Source organism: Sus scrofa, chromosome 1 (genome assembly GCF_000003025.6).
Source record: "Sus scrofa isolate TJ Tabasco breed Duroc chromosome 1, Sscrofa11.1, whole genome shotgun sequence".
Lineage (NCBI taxonomy): Eukaryota > Metazoa > Chordata > Mammalia > Artiodactyla > Suidae > Sus > Sus scrofa.
The window spans coordinates 219,366,585-219,390,567 of record NC_010443.5 but is presented as its reverse complement, the minus strand read 5'-3'; the positions used below and the strand labels follow the sequence as shown (position 1 = coordinate 219,390,567).

The 23,983-nt window shown below is 38.7% G+C and overlaps 1 long non-coding RNA gene across 7 annotated transcripts in view; it reads right to left on the bottom strand.

Moving 5' to 3' along the window:
* LOC100737021 overlaps positions 4,903 to 23,983 on the bottom strand; it is a 90,357-nt gene continuing 71,276 nt past the window's right edge. For 4 of the 7 annotated variants that reach the window (XR_002336166.1, XR_002336160.1, XR_002336173.1 and 1 more), the window contains exon 8: positions 16,393 to 17,720. This is a non-coding gene — a long non-coding RNA (uncharacterized LOC100737021). Of the gene's footprint in view, positions 9,381 to 11,742; positions 11,793 to 11,972; positions 12,144 to 15,717; positions 15,802 to 16,392; positions 17,721 to 23,983 lie in introns of those variants that run through there. The other 3 variants (XR_001306492.2, XR_001306493.2, XR_001306491.2) reach the window with 3 other exon arrangements.

The window sequence follows — 23,983 nt, the reverse complement described above, 5'->3', positions numbered from 1 at the left end:
AGAGAGGTTGGTAGCCAGAGAAAGAATGTTTGGTAGCCAATCAAATAAAGGATTTCTTTCAAGGGAAGAGAGATCAATTATCATAAAAAGCAGAAGAGAAAGAAAAATGTTCAGGATATGGCCTACATTAGATTGGGTTTCTAATAGTATTGCATTTGCATACTACCTGGAAATACTACAGAATGTCTTGGTCTCTTCTGGGGTCTTGATTTATTTGGATGCTCCTGTGCCTCTAAGAAGAAAAGTCTGAGATTTTTAGAGTATTCCAGCTTTATATGACCTAAATCTAGTACTTCCAGAAGATAGTGGTTCTCTATTCCTCTCACTTTAGAGAATAGTCCTCCTTGGAGATTAAGGGAAGGTTAAGTATTTCTTGGCCTCAAGCAAAATAGCACAGGGCTAAGAGGGAACTAGAAGTATAAGACTGAGTGGAAATTTGAGTTGAAATTGCAATAATTTTCTCCAAATTTCCATGTGATTTTATTCATAATCAACTGTTGGGTAGCCATAGCTACCTGAAACTAGAAAGCCCATAGAGGACCCTGCTGATGATCTGTCTATTGGCTGCCAAGAGATCTCATTGCTAGGAGACATGGCAAGAGGACAACCTAAGAGTTACAATTGGGAACCACCACTTCTGAGAGAAATTGCTGCTGCTGCTAGTTCCTGCTACAGAAGGCTCCAGAGTATACTGCTCAGTGGGAACCAACTTCAGTTCATGATAGTCAGCACTATTGGGAACAGACTCACTTGGGCTTTTCCTAAAGACACCACTAGTTTGGCTGGTGATGTCAGTAGATACTGCTCTGAGCTACTGAGAGGAAACTCTCCAGGGAGCTGAATTTAGATTAAAAACTAGGGAGCATTCTTTGGAGGCCAGTACAAGCATCAGCCCTAACATTGGGAGAAAGAACCGATAGTGTAGTAGAAAGAACAAGAACCTAGGAGCCCATTAGAGATGGGTTTGTATCCACCCTCTGGTACTTACTAACTTGTACCCACTGATGGTTTGTCTCAGTTTCCCAGTCACCAACATCTTTTAAAAAGTAAGGTTGTTGGAGAGAGGGAAGAATGTGATGAGATAATATATGCAATAGCCCTGGTGCCATTGTAGTTACTCAGAATGTGATAGCCAATTGTGTTTCCTGTCGGAATCCCATGTGAAAAGGAAAGCATGAAACTCTAAGGCACCCCAGTCAGTTATTGAGTCCTTGAATTATAATTTACTTCTTATATTCCTATGGAAATAATCCAGGAGGGTTTTATTTGGGAAATTCGTTAAAGTACGAGAGGTAGGCCCTGTGCCTGGGAGAGTCGGCACTCTATTACATGGAGATGAACTTGAGATTGATCTGAGAAATTTCATGTGCTTTAGAAGCCAGCATCCCCATTCTATGTATTTCCAATGATGACTCCAGGACACATTGTCATTAAGCTGTTGAAAGAATTATAGTCACAAAGGATTTTGTTTCTGGAAAAGGTTTTCAACACAAGTCTCCTTCACCTCATGTATAAAAGATGCAAGCCAAATTTCTCTTTTAAAAACCCAGTGCTTGATTACTTTCCCCTTGCTCCAGCTGTGTAATAGCTGAATGATTTGGATATCATTTTGCAATTCAAAATCTGAGCTTCTTGATTTGATGTTCCAGGTGGCTGAGAAGAAATGGACATTAAGTGATTGCTTGTGGCTTTCAAAGGTCATGATCTCCTTCCTCCAGCAGGCTGGAGAATGTCAATCTGCACCTTAACTTTAAGATGCATATTTTTCTGATTATAGGTAGAAATCATGGGATGGTGGCAAATAATGCATTCTCATGCATATTAAATGCTCAATTAAGTCAGGGCTCAAAGATGATGGGCACCTTTGTGATTGGCATTTCAGAGGTATATTTATTTCAATTCTGCATTCCTTTTTCTTCTGAACTCTGGCCTCAAAAGAATTTGAATAATCTGGCTGGTGGGTTAAGGGAAAAGTAATCCCTCACATTATTTGTAATCACTTACACATTTAGAATCCCCCAAATGTGCCATTTTTGCACATAATTCATATATTGAAGATAAAATGACACATTTCAAACAACTGCAAAAATCATGGATATGAGCATTTGAAACATTGTTATATAATAAAAATCCATGAAGTTCATATAAGCAGTACTGCAATTTTGGGGGTAGTATCAAATCATTGATCCAGGAATGCACAGTTTTTGTTTTTGTTTTTTGTTTTTTTGCTTTTGCTTTTTAGGGCCAAATCCATGGCATATGGAGTTTCCCAGGCTAGGGGTCAAATTGGAGCTACTGCTGCCGGCCTACGCCACAGCAACACAGGATCTGAGCCACATCTGTGACCTACACAACAGCTCATGGCAACACGGGATTCCTGACTCAATGAGCAAGGCCAGAGATCGAACCCCCACAGTCATGGATACTATTCAGATTTGGATTCATTTCCACTGCACCACCACGGGAACTCCAAGTCATAGTTTTGAACACTAGGAAGTATTTTCATGTAGTGTTTAGTAGTGTTTGATACAGATAAAATATAATTAAAATTTTTTTTCACATACACTACATTGTTAATGCATTCAAGTTCAAGGAAGTAGATTCAGATATTTGTTTAACAAATATTTATTGAGTCCATTTTATGCTAAGCCTTGAGCTAACACTAAAAGGTCTCATTATATCCGGATGTACAAACAATAAATTTTAGACCCATATATAAATAAAAAATTACAGAGTGTTATATTTATCATAAAGGAAACAGTTGTAGGGATGGTAAATTTGATGAGTCTATCAACTCTAAATTGAACTGTCAAGGGAGGACTCCTTAGGATTTAAATGAAGTGACGTTGAAGGTAAGCATGCTGTGTAACATCTCAATTATTAAGTGTCTCACCTGAGGCCAATAGGATGGGATACTGGTATTTGCAAACTTGCTAATACTTCAGAGATACGGTACCGATGGTCACTATAAAGGCTATGGAGATGGAAGTTTCAACCAAACCAGCAACATTATTCAGGGCACAATGTACAACTCAAAAGACCTCTCTCATGGACTTAAAGAGGCCCTCCATCATCACAGGCAGAAGGCAGACTGAACTGAAAATCAGGCACAGGACCTAATTGTGAAAAACATATTACAGAGAAGATCTAATAGGCAACCCTACCAAATCTCATATGCTAAAGTCAGGTTTTGATAGGGAGGGAATGAGATACTGGAGCATAGAATGGGGCCATCAAGATGGAAGAATTAAAAACTCTGAGTCATCAGAATACTTGGAACCCTCTGGGCCTTCAGAAGTGGCCCATTATTCCTTGCCTAAAAATGTTACAAAGGCTTCCCTTGAAGCAGATGCCTTAGGAGATGGTAACATTCCTTCCTCAAGATTTGTCCTCCACCTCCCTCAGGACATCCAGGGCAATAACCAAGATCAACTCCTCAAATTGCCCAACTGGTAAAATAATGTGAGGATCAAAAGAAAAAACAAAACAAAACATGTTTTAGTTTTCTATTGATGCAGTAACAAGTTATCACACATTTTAAAAATTAAATAATACAAATTTATTATTTAACATTTTATTTATTTATTTGTCTTTTTAAGGTCACACCCTTGCCATGTGGAAGTTCCCAGTCTAGGGGTTCAGTTGGAGCTGCAGCTACAGAGCCACGTCTACGACCTACACCACAGCTCACAGCAACGCCAGATTCTTAACCCACTGAGCGAGGCCAGGGGTCAAACCCGCAACCTCATAGTTCCTAGTCGGATTCGTTCCCCCTGCACCACGATGGGAACTCCTGTATCTTAGAATTAATATAATGTGATAATTCTGTCTTTGCTAGTCTGTCTTCCCTGTTGTACTATAAGCTCTATGGATAGAATGTTTTAGTCACTTTTCTTTGGTACAAACTACAGAGGCTGGCATGTAATTAACTCCCAATGTAAATTTGATGACTTTTTTAATCTAAAAACAGAAAAAACAGTGGTGGATCTTTCCTGTCCACTAGATATACCTTTTGCTGAAAGATATATGTTCTGTTGTGTTGAGCATCTTCTGTAATGTACAACAATATTTTCTAACAAATGGTTCTAGTGTCATTCTACTTTGCATATATATTTAACAAAGCAAAAGAGATTCAGGCTGGTATAATCATAGTGTATAACCATAAACAATCTGATGTAAAGTAAATTCCATCGCAGGTCCTAATTTCTGTATCTAAATTGCTTCCATTGCTTGCTCAACACACTTTTTAAACCTCATTTATAGAAACATTGTCATATTTGTGCAGTGTTTTTGTGGCTCTGAATGTCCACAGTATGGCTTTTTGTGAAGGATGGCTGATTAAAAGCTCTGGAAGTCCAGAAATAAGGTCAGATTTGCCCAATACTTACTAAAGCCTCCATTCAAACAGGTTGTTTCGATGACAATGAAATTTGGTAACTTATTTCTTGAATTTCCTATATATGTCAGGAAATCATAGAAGAGTAGATATCTTTTTTTCCCCTGACTTTCCTCTTAGCTCTGTTGTAAAATTATCAAGGTCTCCTGGGACGGTTGCTCTGTTTTATTTATATGGGGCACATGTCGTATTGGTGGATAAAGTGATGGATCCACATGCTGAATGTACTTTTGCAAAGTTCTTTGGCATCACAGATGTTCCACAAATGAGAGAAAACACTTGGAATAAATGGCAACATACAAGTGCAGCTTCCTTTGGCACTTTTCACATCTGGGAAATACTGAGTCAGGAAGAGAAAGGAGATCAGTAGCATCAGATGTGGTTCATCCTATTTACTGGGTCATCCTTTTCTAAATCAAGCCTTATTGAGTAATCCAGTGACACAATACTAGATGCTTCAGAGAATAATGGAAACATATTTGGGTCACCATGGAGTAACTCATTTGTTTTTTTTTTTTTTTTACTTGGCATTGCCCACAAGATGGGAATTGTCCCAGCTTTGTTCTGTCAGTACAGGAAACACTCAATAAATATTTGGTGAAATAAATCCAGGTCAGACTATGTCCCCAATGCTGAGATACAAAAGTAAATAAGGCACATTCCAACCCTGGAGAAGTTAATAGTTTGACAGAAAAATCAAAGAAGCTAGCAAAAGGGTATAATAAAATGTGATAGAAGTAAAGTGCTGTGAGAGCCTGGTAAAGAGTAAGATTAATTATTAGGTGGAATAAGGAGTGTAGTCACAGCAAAGATGACATCCTTCAAGATCCAGTAGGCAGAGAAGCCAAGGGAGACGGGAGAGAGAAGAGGGTGTTCTAGGAAGCATCTGTGAGGCCTCAATGAGTGAGAGCACAGTGTATACTCATGGAAATCTATCTAGTTTAGTTTGGACAAAACATGAAGATGCTGAAGGTGGGGGGGGTTGACAGTAAATTAGGTCTGCAACAGCTGGTTGAGGTTGGCTTGTGAAAAGCATCATAAATCAGACAAAGGAGTTTGAATTCCATTTCCCCCACTGAAAACCTCAATTTTTAACAGCTCCATGTTGCCTGTCAGACTGGATTTTCCAAAAGCTGTTCCTGGGCATGCTAGTTTTATAAAGTGTTAATAAGTGTTAAACCAAAACCTCTATTCAGCTTTCAGTTGAAGGTGGAAACCTGGAGGAGCTTTGTAATTGTCTGGAGGAGCTAGTATGGAGCCCAAGGGAGAGAGAATTTCCTGATATGTGTACAGTCTATCCCTGTCTTAAACTAAATAACTGCAAAGGTAGACCCCCTAGTTCTATCTCTCTTTCAAATGGATTTTGCCATTCTGCCCTTCAGCAAAATAAGACTGGCCTGCACTGAGAATTATAGCAGGAAGTTATTTGATGCGACTTTTATGTGCGCTTCATCTGAATAGCTGGATTGTCTTTATCTTAAAGGCAATGTGAATGTTGTCATTGTCCCTTTTTTGTCATAAACACCAGGAAGCCAGAGCCAGATCTGTGGCTCACTTCCCGAGGAGGGTCCTCAGGGCATGCATTTGTAGGTAATAGCTGAACCCAGGATTTTGTGTGACTTCCTACATTTGTATTCTTTTTGCTAAAACACCTTCATCTATTTATTTGATCATGTTGCAAGCATTCTGTAACCTCTCTCTGATATTTGGGGCAGGGGGAAGCTGAGATTAAGGTAGTGAACATATATATCACTTACCAGAGTGCCTGGCATACAGTACATATGAAATAAGGTCTTGTTCTTTAATTTTATTTTATCACGGTTTTAATCCCACCTACTCCACTGCACAGCCCCCATGTTAACAGAAATGGAAAGGCAGCATATATGACTGACAGAAATGATATTGAAATCCTATTTTCATGGTCTCGGGCTCTTTAAGCACAAAACTAAATGGACAAGTATGAATAATTGGCAACTGTGAGTCCGTGAAAGTTGTGATGTGAGAAAGACAAGTCAGTAAGTCAAAGAGGTGGTAAATGGAGTTTCTAATCTGATAAGGGAGTTGTGACATCACTATGGGCCTTAGAATCCTCATGTGTACAATGGGAACAGTACTGCAGCCTATCTTATGGAGTCATTATCTTGATTCTGACTTTATATGAGTAAAGTGCTAAGAATAGTGCCTGCCATGGAAGTACTCAGTTATTATTATTGCTGAAAATTATCTCTTATGTGGACATCCAAGAATGTATAGCCATAGGAGCTCTAAAAATTTAGACAAGGAGGAAATCACGTCTAGCTGAAGTCATCTGGGAAGGCTTCCTGGAGGAGGTGGGATTGATTTATTTACTTATTTATTTTGCTTTTTAGGGGCACTCCTGTGGCATATGGAATTTCCCAGGCTAGGGGTCAAATCAGAGCTGCATCTGCTGGCCTATGCAACAGCAACAGCAACATGGGATCTGAGCCATGACTACAACCTACAACACAGTTCAAGGCAACACTGGATCTGTAAATCAATGAGTGGGGACAGGGATGGAACCCGCATCCTCATGGTTACTAGTTGGGTTTGTTACTGCTGAGCCATAATGGGAACTCCCAGGAGGTGGGATTTAAACAAGCCCTTAATGAATGGAGACAATTCAACTAGGTAGAGAGAAGCAAGGGAAATTAATACTTTTGGGACTCCTCCCCCCAACACATACAAAAAAAGGCAGAGAGGAGGAGGGGTATATCCTATCAGGAAGAGACTTCAGGAGAGCAGAGGACTTGTGAAGGGAGCTAATTGGTGACAAGTCTTGCATGGTCCCCTGTCCTCTTGTGTCCTCCTTCCCCACAGGCTAGCACTAATGCCCTGCCTTGCATTGGGCTCTGGCCCAACTATTCCCCTGAAAGAAAATCCATGCTGTCCTCTGAGAGACACTCCTAGCACCATTCTGAATCCTTTCTCTTCCCGATGCCTAACAGGAAAAATTACCTCACGGTATGATGATTATAGGGAGCTACAGAATCCCCATTCATTCGTCTAGTAAATCCCTACACATGGAATCAAAAGCTGTGAGTCTATTTTGGGCAGTAGAGTGCTTAGGAAGAAAAGTGCAGGAAATGTGAAATGAGAAGATGGCAGCAGAATTCCCATCTGTGCAGACACTGAAAGGCCCAGATTACAGAACATGAGAGAGAAATGCGGTGAGTTCCCGCAGCGATGGCTGGATGGGCTCCAGCATGGAGGCTGCAGAGGGCAGCAGCCAAAATGGCTGCAAGGATTTCAGAGACCAGGGTTCCCAGGCACCTTCCTCACACAGATCTGTTTAAAGAGAAGAAAATGTATTTTTACAGATGTTCCATAGTCTGGTACTTCTTAGAGCCCTTACAATTTTGAAGGAGGAAAAAAAAAAAATCCTGTCAGCTCAAAGACATTAATTAAGCACAGTCCTATACCAAGAAAGAAACTGATTTTAAACTGCAACAGTGAATTGTGAATCAATAAACGGAAGGTTTGAGCGATGTGTGTAGGGCAATAAGCTTATGCCTATTGGTGACAGAAGCCTTAAAAGCAAAAGGATGAAGATAGTAAGCAAAGAGTGAAATTCCAATTATAGTCATTTATACCCTGACTCATTCCAAAATTATCTGAGCCTGCCAAAATTCAAGTTGAGAATCCAAACTATCTGAATTAACACCTGCCGACACCACTGAGTATCACATTTCTTAAAGCAAATGCTAAACATGGTATGGGAAAGGTTTTTGGTTTTTTATTTTTAATTTTTTAGATTTTCCTTGCTGACATGAAACACTGTTCTGAGCAGGAGAAAGAGCATCAATCAAGCTGGCAATTCATTTGAGTCAAACCTACACTCCCCATTTCTGTCACTGTCCTCAACACCACAGAGAAACATATTTCATAAAGGAAAATCTCCTAAATTAAATTTTTTTATTAAAGTATGAGACAGATTCATGCACAAATCACAAATATACAGCTGGATGAAATAATTCCCCAGGCAGCACCCAGATCAAGAAATAGAACACTGCTGGGGTCCTAGACACCTACTCTATCAGTTACCCTGCATATTTGATGGTAACTCTTCTCATGATTTCTAACACCAGAGATAACTCATGCCTGCTTTTTGAGCTTTTGTAAATGGAATTATACATCTACTCTTGCTTCTGGCTTCTTTCACTCAACATGACATTTGTGAAATCCATTCACAAGGTTTGTTCACTGAATCTCATTGTTGAATAGGATTTATTTATTTAAAATGCCACGATTTACTTACCCATTGCATGATTAAGAGACTCTTGGGTTATTTACAGTTTGGGACTAATCCAGGAAATGCTGCTTTGAACATTCTTGTACGTGCCTTGCATATGTTAGGATTATGCCCAAGAGGGGAATTTTTATGGGATATATTTTTGAGTGCTTGTTATTTGCCAGAACTAGGAAAGGCTAGGCACTGGGATGAAATCATGCAAAAACCCAGTCCTTGCTTGCATGTTTGTTGGGGTCACATGTGAGACTTGGACTGAATGGGGGGACAAGAAAAATGAGAGGGAGGGAGAGGCTGGAAAGGCTTCTTGGTAGAGACGATACTCCAACTGGGTTTCAAAGGATGAGGAGGCATTCATCATGGGAGTACACTAAGCGAGGAGGCGGGAACAGCTTGTGGGAAAACAGAGGCAAGCAGGAAAGCAGGTCAAGTCCAAATATAGTGGTTAGAGCTAGAGAGAAAAATGGGAAATCTGTGGTGACATTGAGGGCTAAGTAGGTAAGGGCATATCATGAAGAACCCTGCTGGCACCCAAGGAAAAAAAATGCATATATATATATATGTTTATTTATTTATAATTATCCTGAATGAGATGGGAGGCCACTGAAGATTCCAAGGCCATGGAGTGACAAGATCAGCCCCTTCAGTGGCTCTGTGGAGGCAGGACTGGAGAAAGAGAACCAAGGAGTTGGAAAGGGACCAGAGAGAATGCTTCATCTGGAAAGGGGAAAAGAAATACGTATCTTAGCAGATGGAAAGTAGGTAATTCTTTGAAGAAAGTCTGGCTTTGGCCCAATATCGCAGCCAAATGGAACCGGCTTCTAATAGAATACAGTGCATGTTGCGGGGGGGGGGGGGCAGGGAGGTGTGCAGGCGTGTGGATGCCAAGTTTCAACGTGCAGAAACCACACATAGTAATTCATGCAGAAAGCTTAGAGGCCAGCAGGCCACCTGCTGACATCCAGATTGGTGCAGGCAAGGATCCCTCTGCTTGATTGCAGAAAGGCAAAGCATATGTGTGAGGAGTTCCAGCCAAAAGCCAGTGCAGTAACAACTTGGGTCTGGAACAGTGGTGTCAAAATCTTATCCCTCCCCACCCCCTCTGGAGACAGAGTTGGAATGTTGAGTGGAAACCAGCAAGTTCTAATCCCACCCAGCTTCCTGCTAGACTCAAGAGGATTCTAGAAAAGTTTCCAAGCCTCTGTTTTTCTGATTCAAATCATAGATTTAGTAGTGATATTTTTATGTCAGCTTATCTAATGTGGTGGCCTGGTTGGAGCCCAGAAATTTGGCACTGGGACACATACGGACATTTGAACAGCAGAGAGGTGTATAAAATATGATGGAAAGATGCTAACTTATTAAGTTCAATTTTATGGGCCTAAAACAGAAATTTACTTCTTGTTCTTCAAAACTAAAATTGGTAATATACTAGAAAATGTGAAAAAATTCATAAAAGTAGAAAACAGGAGTTCCCGTCGTGGCGCAGTGGTTAACGAATCCGACTAGGAAGCATGAGGTTGCGGGTTCGGTCCCTGCCCTTGCTCAGTGGGTTGGCTATCCGGCGTTGCCATGAGCTGTGGTGTAGGTTGCAGACGCGGCTCGGATCCCGCGTTGCTGTGGCTCTGGCGTAGGCCGGTGGCTACAGCTCCGATTCAACCCCTAGCCTGGGAACCTCCATATGCCGCGGGAGCGGCCCAAGAAATAGCAACAACAACAACAAAAGACAAAAGACAAAAAAAAAAAAAAAAAAAAAAAAAGTAGAAAACATTTGCCCCATGTTTCACTGGCCAAAGAAAACTGCTGTTAGGAAAGATCTTTAATTTCTTCTTTTTAAAAATATTTCCATCCTTTGTGTAATCATAAGGCAACATTCATTTTTTGCCATATCGGTATTATCTCATAGCTTAAGTTTTTAGATCCTATATTTTTTATTAAAAAAAAATTCATTGCAAAATTTATAAGCAATACATGCAAGGAAAAGAAAACCACCCATAAGTTCTGACCACCCAGAGATAATTATTACTAGTTCTTAATACTTCTTTCTTGATATTTTGTTATGATCTATAATTTAACAAATTTATTGTTTTATTTCACCAATTTTTCATTTTTTATTATTACCTACATATTGTATCTTTCCTAATGGTATTCCGTTGTTTAGCAAAATATTTAAATAATTGCTATTTGGGAATATTCAAGTTTTTTCCAATTTTTTCATAATATGAACAATGCCACATTTGTTCAACTTTAAAAAAAATACATTTTTACATGGATTTGCTGGAAAAAAATTGAAGACTTTGGTAATTCTATTACAATTTTCTATCTAGAAATTACATACCAACTTATAGTACCAACAGGAAAGTTTTGCTTATTTTGGCACAACTTTACCAACACTGGGCATTACCAGTCTTTGAAAAAAAAAGTCAAAAGGAAATTTTATTTTCTTTATTACTAATAAGATTAAATATTTATATGTTTGTGGTACATTTTTATTTTGGGAACTGCCTGTTCAAAACACAATTTTTATTTTTTTGGCCACACCAAAAATGGAAAAAGAGGTGCAGTCAGAGATGATTGTACTAACTCCTTTGCCTTGTACTTTTTAAAATTTATTTTATTGCAGTATAGTTGATTTACAATGCTGTGTTAATTTCTGCTGTAAGCCAAAATGATTCAGTTACACACATATATATTCTTTTTCATATTTTCCATTACGGTTTATCACAGAATACTGAATATAGTTCCCTGTGCTATAGAGTAAAACTTTGCTGTTTATCCATTCTATATGTGATAGCTTATATCCACTAATCCCAAACTCCCCTAACCCTCTCTTCCCAACCACAAGTCTGTTCTCTGTTCTATGAGTCCATTTTATAGATAAGTTCATCTGTGTCATATTTTAGATTCCACATATGTGATATCATATGAAGTTTGTCTTTCTCTTTCTGACTTACTTCACTTAGTATGACAATCTCTAGGTCCATCCACATTGCTGAAAATTGCATTATTTCATTCTTTTTTGTGGCTGGGTAATATTCCATTGTATATATATGTACCACATCTTCTTTATCCACTCCTCTGTCAATGGACATTCAGGTTGTTTCCATGTCTTAGATATTGTGAATAGTGCTGCCATGAAAGAAGGAGTTACATATATCTTTTTGAATTACAGTTTTGTCTGGATATATCCCCAGGAGTGGGATTGCTGGGTCATATAGCAATTCTATTTTTAGGTTTTCCAGGAACCTCCGTACTATTTTCCATTGTGGCTGTACCAATTTACATTCCCACCAGCAGTGAGAGAGGGTTCCTTTTTCTCCACACTCTCTCCAGCATTTGTTATTTGTAGACATTTTAATAATAGCCATTCTGACCAATGTGAGGATGTAACTCATTGTAGGCTTGATTTGCATTTTTCTAATAATGAGCAATTGTCTTATTCTTTCAGGATCATCTTCTGGCACATTTAGCATGGATACCCTAGAGTTTAAAAAATAATTAAACCTTAGGAATTATCCTTGGTTATAGATACAGACTCTCCATTTTTTTTTAAAAGGCGTAATCTCACTAAAATATACTAGAGACCAGTTTGTGTGAGTATATGAACATATGTATGTGTCTATGTATTTGGCACTAAGGTAAAAGTGTTTTAAATCTTGATGACCTAAGAGGCTTTTTAAAATAATTTTATTGGGGTATAGTTGATTTACAATGTCATATTAGCTTTAGTTTATAGCAAAGTGAATTTGTTATACATATGCATGTATCCTTTGTTCCCATAGAGGTTATTACAGAACATTGAACAGACCTCCCTGTGCTATACAGCAGGTCCTTGTTAATTATCTATCCTATATATGGTAATGTGTATGTGCCAACCCCATTGGGGGGAGGGATAAATTGAGAAGCTTTTATAAAAATGCACATTCCTGAACACCATCCATGGCATCTGGGTATATACTACTATATTTTAATGTGCTTCTTATGTGATTCTGATGATAAGAGTTGTTTTCTGCTATTTCCCTCATAACCTCTATTATTCTTTTTTTTTAATAATTTTTTTTTTTTATTTTTCCACTGTACAGCAAGGGGGTCAGGTTATCCTTACATGTATACATTACAATTACATTTTTCCCCCACCCTTTCTTCTGTTGCAACATGGGTATCTAGACAAAGTTTATTATTCTAATGATTGTTTCTTGGTATGTTGTCCTTTATTGCTCTTCAGCTAGAGTTTATCTTCAGTGTTCTGCCCTTCACATGATGAATCTAGCAGTGGATTTCTATATTGTTGAAGACTCAGCATGGTTTTTTAATCTGAGGTTCATGGCTTTTCTGTAGTTCTGAAAAATTCACAGCAATTTTCACATAAACTATTGCCCCTTCCCTATTTTCTCCTTCTGAAATTCCCGTTACACCTAAATTGAAACTTCTAATTTAAACCTCCATTTTTCCTAAGTTCTCTTTTGGGTCTTATACCTCTTTATCTCCCTCCACATAATTTTCTCAGATACAAAGAAAGAACTGATCATATGAAAGATGTGCCAATCTTCTCTTAAACTGGCCATTGTCTTAAATTTTATTTACAACTTTACATTTTGAATTGTTCTATTGGATTGTTTTTCATATCCATCTGTTCTTTTTTAATGCTCTCTTTTTTCATGAGGGTTTTTGTTTCTCCCTTTATCCCTTTAATGATTGTAAATACACTTAGTTTATACATAGCTCTAGATGATTCTATCTCAGGTTCTTGTGGTGCTATTCCTCCCACAGGTATCTGCTGACTCTCCCATATTGTGGAGCACTTCCTTGTTTACTTTTAAATTGTAAGCATATTTTCAGCTAGGTTATATTCCCTGTGGAATTCCTTAGTACTATAAGATTTGATAGTAACCATTCAGAGAATTCTTACATCTGATTCTTCGAGGAATTCCAGAAGTTTCAATGGTCTGAAATATTAACACTATCTACATAATTATCTCCATTTGGGATTCCTACACTATAAAATAGTCTAAATCTTAGAATATATACCTATGAGTAACAAATTTTTTTAGGGCCGCACCTGCGGCATATAGAGGTTCCCAGGCTAGGGGTCAAATCAGAGATGCAGCTGCTGGCCAACACCACAGCCACAGCAACATGGGATCTAAGCCAGGTCTGTGACCTACACTACAGCTCATGGCAACATTGGATCCTTAACCCACTGAGGGAGGCCAGGGATCGAACCTGCAACCTCATGGTTCCTGGTTGGATTCATTTCTGCTACGCCATGACAGGAGCTCCAAAATAAATTTTTAACTTGCCATTTATTGTGGGGAACATTTTCCCCATCTAGATTGGCATTCAGTGACAACTTTGCCAGTTGCTTTTGTAGGAACTGAACCATATTTCCTAGTCCTCTTCTAGGGTAAGAGCTCTTCCTTGGTCCTAGTTTTATGTGTGAATTTCAGTTTTAACTCTTCATCCTTCCTAGGCCCAAGGGCAAGTCTTTTATTCTAGACATATGCTAAAAATCACCTAGCTATTAGGTCCTATAGACATGTCTGTCTTATGGATACCCTTTGTTGCTGTTCTGGCATCAGCTTATGCACTTACCATATTGGATATGAGATTCTTTTATTTCTGGCATGTAAGAATTTCTTTTCTCTCTTTCTTTCTACCTCCCTCCCTTTCTTCCTTGGATAAGTATGTGAAATAGTTTTGTTATATTTTGTCCATCATTTCTATGTGCCCAGAGTACACAGAAGGATGTCAATATGCTAAGTATTTAGAACCAGAAACCTGCAATAGTCAGGTTTGGAGACCACTACCGAGTATAATAGAGAAGACACGACCTTTAAAACTGGAACCAGGAGTTCCCACTGTGGCTCAGCAGAAACCAATATGACTAGCACCCATAAGGACGCAGGTTTGACCCCTGGCCTCACTCAGTGGGTTAAAGATCTGGCATTGCCGTGAGCTGTAGTATAGGTCTCAGACATGGCTCAGATCCTGTGTTGCTCTGGCTGTGGTATAGGCCAGTGGCTAGAGCTCCAACTCAACCCCTAGTCTGGAAAGGGTTCATCCTAAAAAAAAAAAAAAAAGATTAAAAAACCCCCTGGAACCAGAGTTTGAGCTGTTGGATTTCACTACTTTCTATTTGATTAAGCTATGCTAAGTCATGTCATCTCTCTAAGCTTCATCTTTTTTCATTAAGAAAATAGGTATAATAGGAGTTTCCATTGTGACTCAGTGGTAATGACCCCAACTGGTATCATGAGGATGTGGGTTTGATCCCTGGCCTCACTCATGGATTGAGGATCCAGTGTTGCTATGAGCTGTGGTGTAGGTTGCAGACACAGCTCAGATCTAGCATTGCTGTGGCTGTGGTGTGGGCTGAAAGCTGCAGCTCCAGTTTAACCCCTATCCTGGGAACTTCCATCTGCCACGGGTGCAGCCCTAAAAAAAAAAAAAAAAAAAAAAAAACCAAACAAACAACAATAACAAAAAAATTAGGGATAATCGGATTGCTAATTTTCCTTATAGGTTCTTCCTTGTTGCTGAAATTCCTTCCTATTTAAATTCAAGACATTTTGTCCATCCTCTATTCCTACAAATATTGAAGCAGATTTCAGTTTTCTTGGAGGCAAGAACCATAGATGATTCAATATATTCCTTCACAAAAAATAATGAATAAAACAGTATTTGACTGATGAACCTTATTTGTTTCCTTTTGTTAATGTACTTTTCAGTACTAACCAACTGAGGAAAACTGGTTTAAAAAAGAGAAACTTGAGGTTGGAAGAAACAATGAATTTCATTTCTCAAGAAGTTTGCAAGGGTGAACTTAGATCTTTGTGGAGTTTCACTCCTTACAGGTCTCATTTCTCTCTCCCTCAAGTGCATGCAAGTGAAAACATATTGGTTTGGAGGTTCTGCTTGGATAAATGTTTCAGAGCCAATAAATCTGTCACAGTAATTCTGAGGCTGAGCCAAGGTGAACAGTCATGCAGTAATTGTTCCAGAGCCCCAGGGTACCAGGCAGCACAAGCAGAGAGGTCCTCGCATGCCTGCTCACCTCATGCCCAGGAGCAGAGATGTCACCTCACAGGAATATGAGGAGCTCACCTCAAATCCTGTACTTACCATGTGGTAAATCTCCCTGTCAAATAGCAGAGCAATCAGATTTAAAATACAATTACAGACAAAAAGAGAAGCACATAAAAATAACCAGTTCTTTTGTGATCATTGGGGTTGGTAGACTCCAGGTGAAAATTACTGTTCATTGGGCAAGGCAGTGTGGTGGCATCACTCTAACAGTTTAGTGTACACATCCTTTGTTTCAGCTGCTCACTTCTAGAAATGGATGCCATAGACACACTCACACAAAAGTTTATGGCAATTTAATTTTTCGCAGTTTATTTCTAATAATGAAAATTCTGAAGAGAATAAAAATTGTCATTAATTGGGGGTTGATAAAGAAGATACATCATACAATCGAGTGTTCTATAGGTACTAGAATTACTCAGTAGGTCTCAATATACTGAAATGGAAAGGTGTCCCAGATGGGTTGACAAAGAATGTGAACTTAGGAGCCAATCTGCCTGAGCAACATAGGCAAATAGCTTCCCAAATCTTCCCAGCTATTATATGGCTCACATATCATGAGAATGACAGTAACACTTGAGCCATAGGATTACTGTGACCATCAAAATGAGTTAATACATAAAGTGTTGACAACAATGTCAGAGTCATAGTCAAGGACTAAACAATTATTCTGTTAGCTATTATGAGGAGTAGGAGTAGTAGTAACTAAAAATAGCAATCTAATGCTGACTGTTTATGCCTGGGTCTTTTACTTGTGGCATTTGAGGTGAAAGGGAGGAACATTCCATTTTGTTTTTATGCCATTTGGATTAAAGTGAACGTAAGACTTGAATTAAAAAGAATAATTAAAATCATTATTCAGAGGTATACTGGATAAGAAGATAGTTGTTTTGAAAGTTTGACATGTAACAGGATGTTACCAAAATCACAATTAGTGATGGATGTTTATACATTAGATACTGATAAATATGAGCAATCCTTTACATTGTAATCTCTTATAACTGTAATGCATCTTGGACTTAACAGAATCTTCACATTCATGAGTCCATTTAATCCAACTAACTGGATCATTAATGAGTTTATTTAATTCCTGTGAAGTGAATTTTCATATTTATTATTCCAAGTAAGGAAGGGAAGAGAGAGAAAAGAGATTAAGTTGTTTTTTTTTTTTTTTTTTTTGGCTTTTGCTGTTGTTGTTTTTCCTGCTCATGGCAAAACTGAACAGACTACAAAATTAAAGCTTAGACTGTTAAGGACTTGCCTTAGATCGGACAGCTTATGAGTAACAGAAATGGATGAAAAGCAGGCTTTTCAAGGCAAAGCTCTTTCTACAAAACCCATAACTACCATGTGACCTGGGTCACTAACATAAAAAAGTAGATTTATACATACATAACATTATACATAAACACTATCAAGTATCTGATTTGGTAAAAAGTGAGTTTATAGTGGGTCACCAGGAGAGGAGCTAAAAAGTTAGTTCTCTAAGTTTATAAACAAAGCTTATAACTGCCCTAGGAAAAATATGACCAGTGTGAATGGCAACTGACACAAAAAAAATGTATGTAGTTGGCTTCTCTCCATAGCACCCTTGGGTGGACAGTACTGACAAGGCAGGACCCTAGGGTGAGAACATGAATGATGAAATTGCTGGACCCTAGGGTATAATTAGACAGTTGCTTTGGGAGATAGTTGAGGTCACAATAACAATGAACAAATTGAAAACAACAGGCCAAATAGTCTGATAACTATATCATCTTTGGCAAGCTGATATAATCTATGGTTTTCTCACCTCTAAAAATGAAGAAGTTGGACTAGATGGATTCTAAGGTGTCTTCCACCCATCTGTTAACCCATTCATTCAATGAATAGGCATTGAGTGCCTTTTTTTTTTTTTTTTTGGTAGTTCCAGACACTGAGGAGACTAGTTGAATGAGATTGATGAGGTTGCTTCTCTCATGGAGTGCTGGGAGGCTAGACAGACAATAAACAAACAAGTCAATAAGAAAAATATCAGATATTGATAAGTGTTACCAATAAAATTAAACTGGTTAGAAAGAAAATGACTTAACAGGTACTCAAGGTGGGTGCCTATGGAGGGCGTCTCTGAGGAGGTGAGTTTTTAGATGAGGTGAGAATATAGAATTTGCCCTGTGAGAATGAAAGAGAAGCTCATGCTAGGCAGAGGAGGAGCTGATTCAAAGAGTCTACAGAAGGAAGGAGATTGGTGCTGTGAGGAACCAAATGAAGGACTGGTCAAGAAGAGCTAGAACATGTATGGTTCTGTAAATCACAAAGACTTTTTGAGGATTTTAAGTAATAGCATGCTCTGATTCTGTGCTTCTAAAAAGTTTACTATGGTTGCTATGTACAAGACTGGAAGCAGGGATCCCAGGTAAGAAGCTCTTGGAATAGCCCAGAAGAAAGTTCATGATGTCTTTGTCTAGGGTAAGAGTTATGGAAATGCAGAGAACTGGACAGATTCAAGGTGATTATGGGAGTAGAACTAACAGTGTTTGTAAATAAATGGCTTTTGTGGATTAAGTGAAAGAGAAGAATCAATGATGATTGTCAGATTTAGGGTTTGAGCATGTGGCTGAATCTTTGTGACATTTCCCAAAATGGGAAGAAAGAGGTAGGTAAGGGGCAGTTAGCATGTGTACAGTAGCAGGGTAGATTTCTACTGGTCATGCTAGGCATTAGATGTCTATTTAACATCTGTGTGAATATGCTAAGTAGGCACCTAGTCAGGGGTCCTAGGGATAAAACATAGTTAAAAGGTAAAGGTCTCAAAGTCATTGCCTAAAAATATGGACTAGATGGAATCATCTGCAGAAACCTGGCAAACCAAAGATGTGAGTACAGGATCATAAAGCACTGTTACATTAGAGGGCAAGTTAAGGAGATGGACCAAACAAAGAAAAGAGTACCAACAAGACAGGAGATAGAAACAAAATCAGGAGAAGGCGTGTCCAGGGAAGCTTCAAGAGGTAAAGAGCAATCCAGTGCATTAAATGCTGCTAGGAGACTTACTTAGGATAATATCAGAAATCAAGTATTTGATTCTGCATAAAGGAAATCACATTTAAGGATCCAGCTATATCTATAACTACCATGTTTCTATAGCACTGAAGGGTTTTGGGAGGAACTCCCAACAATATGTTTACCAAGACGTCTAGAGCATTAAATTGAAAGTCAATAGACAAGACATTCTAGGGTAACTTTTCCAATATGCAGAAAATCTCAAGCTTGCTCATCAAGAGGATAAATAGGAGTTCCCATTGAGGCTCAGTGGTAATGAACCCAAATAGTATCTATGAGGATACGCATTCAATCCCTGGCCTCGCTCAGTGGGTTAATGATCTGGCATTGCTATTAGCTGTGGTGTAGGTTGCAGACATGGCTTGGATCTCACGTTGCAATGGCTATGGCATAGGCTGGCAGCTGTAGCTCCACTTCAACCCTGAGCCTGGGAACTTCCCTATGCCGCAAGTGTGGCCCTAAAAAAAAAAAAAAAAAAGATACATAAACATGTGGTTTCAGCAGAGTCACTGAAACAAGGAGACTGAAATACTTCAAGATAAATGTAATTATCTTAATGAGTAGAATAGATATACATGCAGTATACATGTTTAAGAAGTTAGGATTATACGTTAACTTGGCACCAGTCCAGAAGTCAAATTTATCAATAGCTATCACGTAACTATTAAAGTTTTTAACTCAACAATTGATGTTTGGGTATGTGGCACGAACTGAATAATGAATGATTCTTCTTCTGGCTACAACAGTCTTTACTTAGTGATATATGGCATTTGTCTTTCTGACTTACTTCTCAGTATAAGAGTCTCTAGTTCCATCCATGTTGCTGCAAATGGCATTATTTTGTTGTTGTGGAGGAGTAGTATTCCATTGTGTATATATACCACATCTTTTTAATCCAGTCATCTGTCTATGGACATTTGGGTTGTTTCCGTGTCTTGGCTATTATGAATAGTGCTGCAATGAATGTGCAGATGCATGTGTCTTTTCAGGTTTTTCAAAGGGATATAGTTGTTGTGGCTCCGCTGGGATATGATGGCCCACCGAGAGCACGCGGGATCGGCGGTCTGCTACAAAGTATGGCATCGTTATAGCATAGGGAAGCTATGGTTTAGTCGTTCTAACTTGTATGTAGTTCTATGTATTTTCTAAGGTACCTCCATACTGTTTTCCATGGTGGATGTATCAGGTTACATTCCCACCAACAGTGCAGGAGGGTTCCCTTTTCTCCACACTCCCTCCAGCATTTGATATCTGTGGACTTATGAATGATGGCCATTCTGACTGGTGTGAGGTGGTATCTCATGGTAGTTTTGATTTGCACTTCTCTAATAATCAGGGATGTTGAGCATTTTTTCATGTGCTTGTTGGCCATCTGTACATCTTCCTTGGAGAAATGTCTTTTCAGGTCTTTTGCCCATTTTTCAATGGGTTGTTCACTTTTTTGCTGTTGAGCGTATAAGTTGCTTATATATTTTAGAGACTAAGCCTATGTCAGTTGTATCATTTGAAACTATATTCTCCCATTCTGTCAGTTGTCTTTTTGTTTCCTTTTTAGTTTCCTTTGCTGTGCAAAAGCTTGTCAGTTTGATGAGGTCCCATTGGTTTATTTTTGCTTTTATTTCTGTTGCTTTGGTAGACCTGAGAAAACATTTGTAAGGTTGATGTCAGAGAATGTTTTGCCTGATATCACTTATATCTAGAATCTAATATACAACACAAATGAATCTTTCTACAGAAAAGAAAATCATGGACTTGGAGAATAGACTTGTGGTTGCCAAGGGGGAGGGGGAGGGAGTGCGATAGATTGGGAGCTTGGGGTTAGTAGATGCAAACTATTGCTTTTGGAATGGATTAGAAATGAGATCCTGCTGTGTAGCACTGAGAACTATGTCTGGTCACTGACGATGGAATATGATAATGGGAGAAAAAAATATATATACATGTATGTGTAACTGGGTCACCATGCTGTACAGCAGAAAAAAAAATTGTATTGGGGAAATAACAATTAAAAAACAAATAAATAAGAAATTCCAGGGGGAAAGAAAAAAAAAACAGTCTTCCTTTAGGAAAAGAATTTGTAAAGCTGATTAGGGGTAGAAAGTGAACATTGAGAACAGGTCAGCATGAATCAAACAGCTTTACCTTAAAGTGAAAACTCAAATACTTAGCTGTTTGTGCTGCTATAATAGAAATTCTCAATCTTCTCAAAACTTCAATATAATTTTACACAAATAAATACCTCTCATACCTAGTGAAAACCCAATAGGTCCTGATAGAAGCTTTTCAGTAAAAAAGCGAACTCATCACCCAATTATTCTACAACACACTTTACAGTCAACGAGCCAAATCCAACCACATGGACTTCCAATCAGTATTTTTTAACCTTTCAAAGTGTAAACAGAAAGCCAAGGATTGTTTGATAACTTGAAGAAAGCCTCCAAAATACAAGTTAAAGACATCAAAACAAAAGTGAGGAGGAAAGGAAACTCGAAAAGTATGACACACTAAAAAGAAAAATTTTTTAAATCATATTTAATGACTTCAGAAAGAGAAGATCAGCTACTGTTAAAAAAAAGGTGAGGATGCTATTAAGAAAGAATAAGCAGAAATTATTAGGATAAGAAATCATTCTTACAAATTTGTAAGTAAGACCTAAAATTACACATATATATATTTATATGTATATTACACATTTGTAAAACATTTAGAAAAGAAGATAACATTTCAAAAACCTTTTAAAAAATAGAAAAAGATGAAACTGGAAGGCCGATCTAGGAGGCCCAACATCTTATCAGAATGATAGGGTCCAGAAGAGAAAAATATCAAGAGAAATATTACGAGAACATTTTCTGGACCTGCAGAACACTAATGGTCCAGACTAAAAAGGCCTGTTGAGCACCAACACAATAAATAAGAAAAGATCTATCTTGTAAAATTTCAGAATACCAGGAAGATAGTAAAAGTTTCAAGCCAGAGAAGACAGGTCATATATAAAAAGTCAAGGATGAGAGGCCATAAACGCTATACCTAGGGCTATAAAACTAGAATACAAACGTTTTCTGACATTTAAGATCTAAAATGTGTTTGTCTCCCATGCCCCTTTTCTCAAGAAATCTTCTAAAGGATGGTCCCCCCTCAGGCAATGAGGTAAACCAGGAAGGAAGAAGTGATAGCCAGAAAAGGAGTGATCAGTACAGAAAGGAGATAGAGGAAATTCCCTGGACAATACTAAGTCCTACTATGACAGTGGGCACAGGTGTAGTAAACAGGCAATCCAGGTGACAACTAGAGGGCAAGGACATACAGGAGGAAGAACTATTAGAAAAAAAAAATGAATCAAGTGCTTATCTGATAAATTTGCTTGTGTGGAAAATTTTATCAAAGGCTATGTCACTTGAGTTGGGGAATGTGGATACAGAAGCCAGACTGACTGGGTTCAAATCCTGCTTCTGCCACTGTGATCCTATACCAGATAGTCGGCCTCTCTGTGCTTCATGTTTCCCATCTGTAAATTGTAGATAAGAGCATACCTACCTCATAGTTATTTAAAAAATTAAATACATTACACTACATAATAGGTTAAAAATAGTGCCTTGAATATTATGGGCTCTCAGAGGGACTGAAAAGACAACATGTACAGAGAAGAGAGTACTTTTTTCAAAACATGAGTAATAGCTTTAGGAAAAAATAATAATTGAATAAGAAAGGAAGCAATGATAATAGGTTCCTTGGCTTAATCGTGAGTATTCTATTGTCAGATAATGCAAAATATTGAAAACTGTAAGGATGACAAACAGGAAGGATAGAGGAAGGGTAGAGGGATATGACATAAATCTTTACCATAATAGGAAGTGATAAGAGGTGGCATCCTATTTAGAATGAAGAATTACATTTTAAAATGAATGACTAAATATGTTTAAAATAGTCCTGAAGGAACAGGACATGAGTAACTATGGCCATTTGGTTACCGTCATAAATGACCGAGTGAGTCAGACACTCAAGGGACCAGGGGCTGCTGCTGGGGTTCCAGAGTGCCAACTTCCACGAGAGGCCTCAGGGTCTAGGGGTCCACCATGGGGTTGGCACTGCTGGGGACAATGGTAGGAAGGGAGAAGCTGCTCTCCTTGAGCTTGCCACCCCACAGGCCCACAACGTGGGTCTCCCATCCCCAGGGAAGGTTCTTTTCCTGTCTGGAAATGTACTTAGTTTCAGGATAAGGATTAGCAACCTAATCCTAAAAATTCATGGGCAGATCCTTCCTTTTTGATCTCTACCTCCTAGGACATGGGTTATGTGTGGCTTGACACTGCAACCGTCCCTTAAAAAAATACACTTTGGTTTGAAATCATATTTTCTAAGCCAGAAAGTCATGACAAAAATTGATATTTGAAGGCACCTGACTGATATATAAATAAAGTGATAAATACCCCCTATGGCTGCTTTGTAATTAAATAGATTAAAAGATTGTGCCAGTGAAGAGCTAGAAGGATGAGAGGGAGGGTGGAAGGTTGCCCACGCAAGGATGAAGCTTAAGTGAGACTTGATTTTGTCTGCGCTCCAGATGATGTTTCAAAGCCAAGCCAAGTGATGAGTACCCTGACAGCACCCCCAGGTAACAGTGCTGGCTGGCACTCTTCCCCCATGACCCATCCCTAGGGTTTGCCTCCATCCCTGGACAGGCTCCCTTGTGGTATTCAGCCCCCACACTCTTTTTAAGGGCTGAATAAAACCATAGGACTAGCCAGCATGGAGGAAGTCACTTTATTAAGCATTTTCCTGTCTAGGGGACAGATGTGTTTGGATTTCAGTGAAGGAACTGAAATTTCAATAGCTGAGCTTGAGACAGCTGCTTCAGAAACCCAGAGGGAGATATAAGGGTCTTGTGTTTTGTACTGTAACTTGGCAACCCCAGAACCCCTCCTGGCTGCCGCTGACCCGTGGTATTGGCCCAACTCCTTAGCAAGGGGCCTTGAGGCGATATTTCCAGCTGTGTCAAGAAGAAACAGGGTGGTAAAGTCACAGAGATTCCTTGCTTGAATCACAGAAACACCAAGACACCACCTGAATATGAAACTACCACAAAATATAAATGAACATATGTTTTATGGCAGCCACAGGAAGTGAGGATTTTTTTAAGAAACAAAGTAAGTACAGATGAGTTTTTTTGGTTTTTGTTTTAAGAACATCTGAAATCC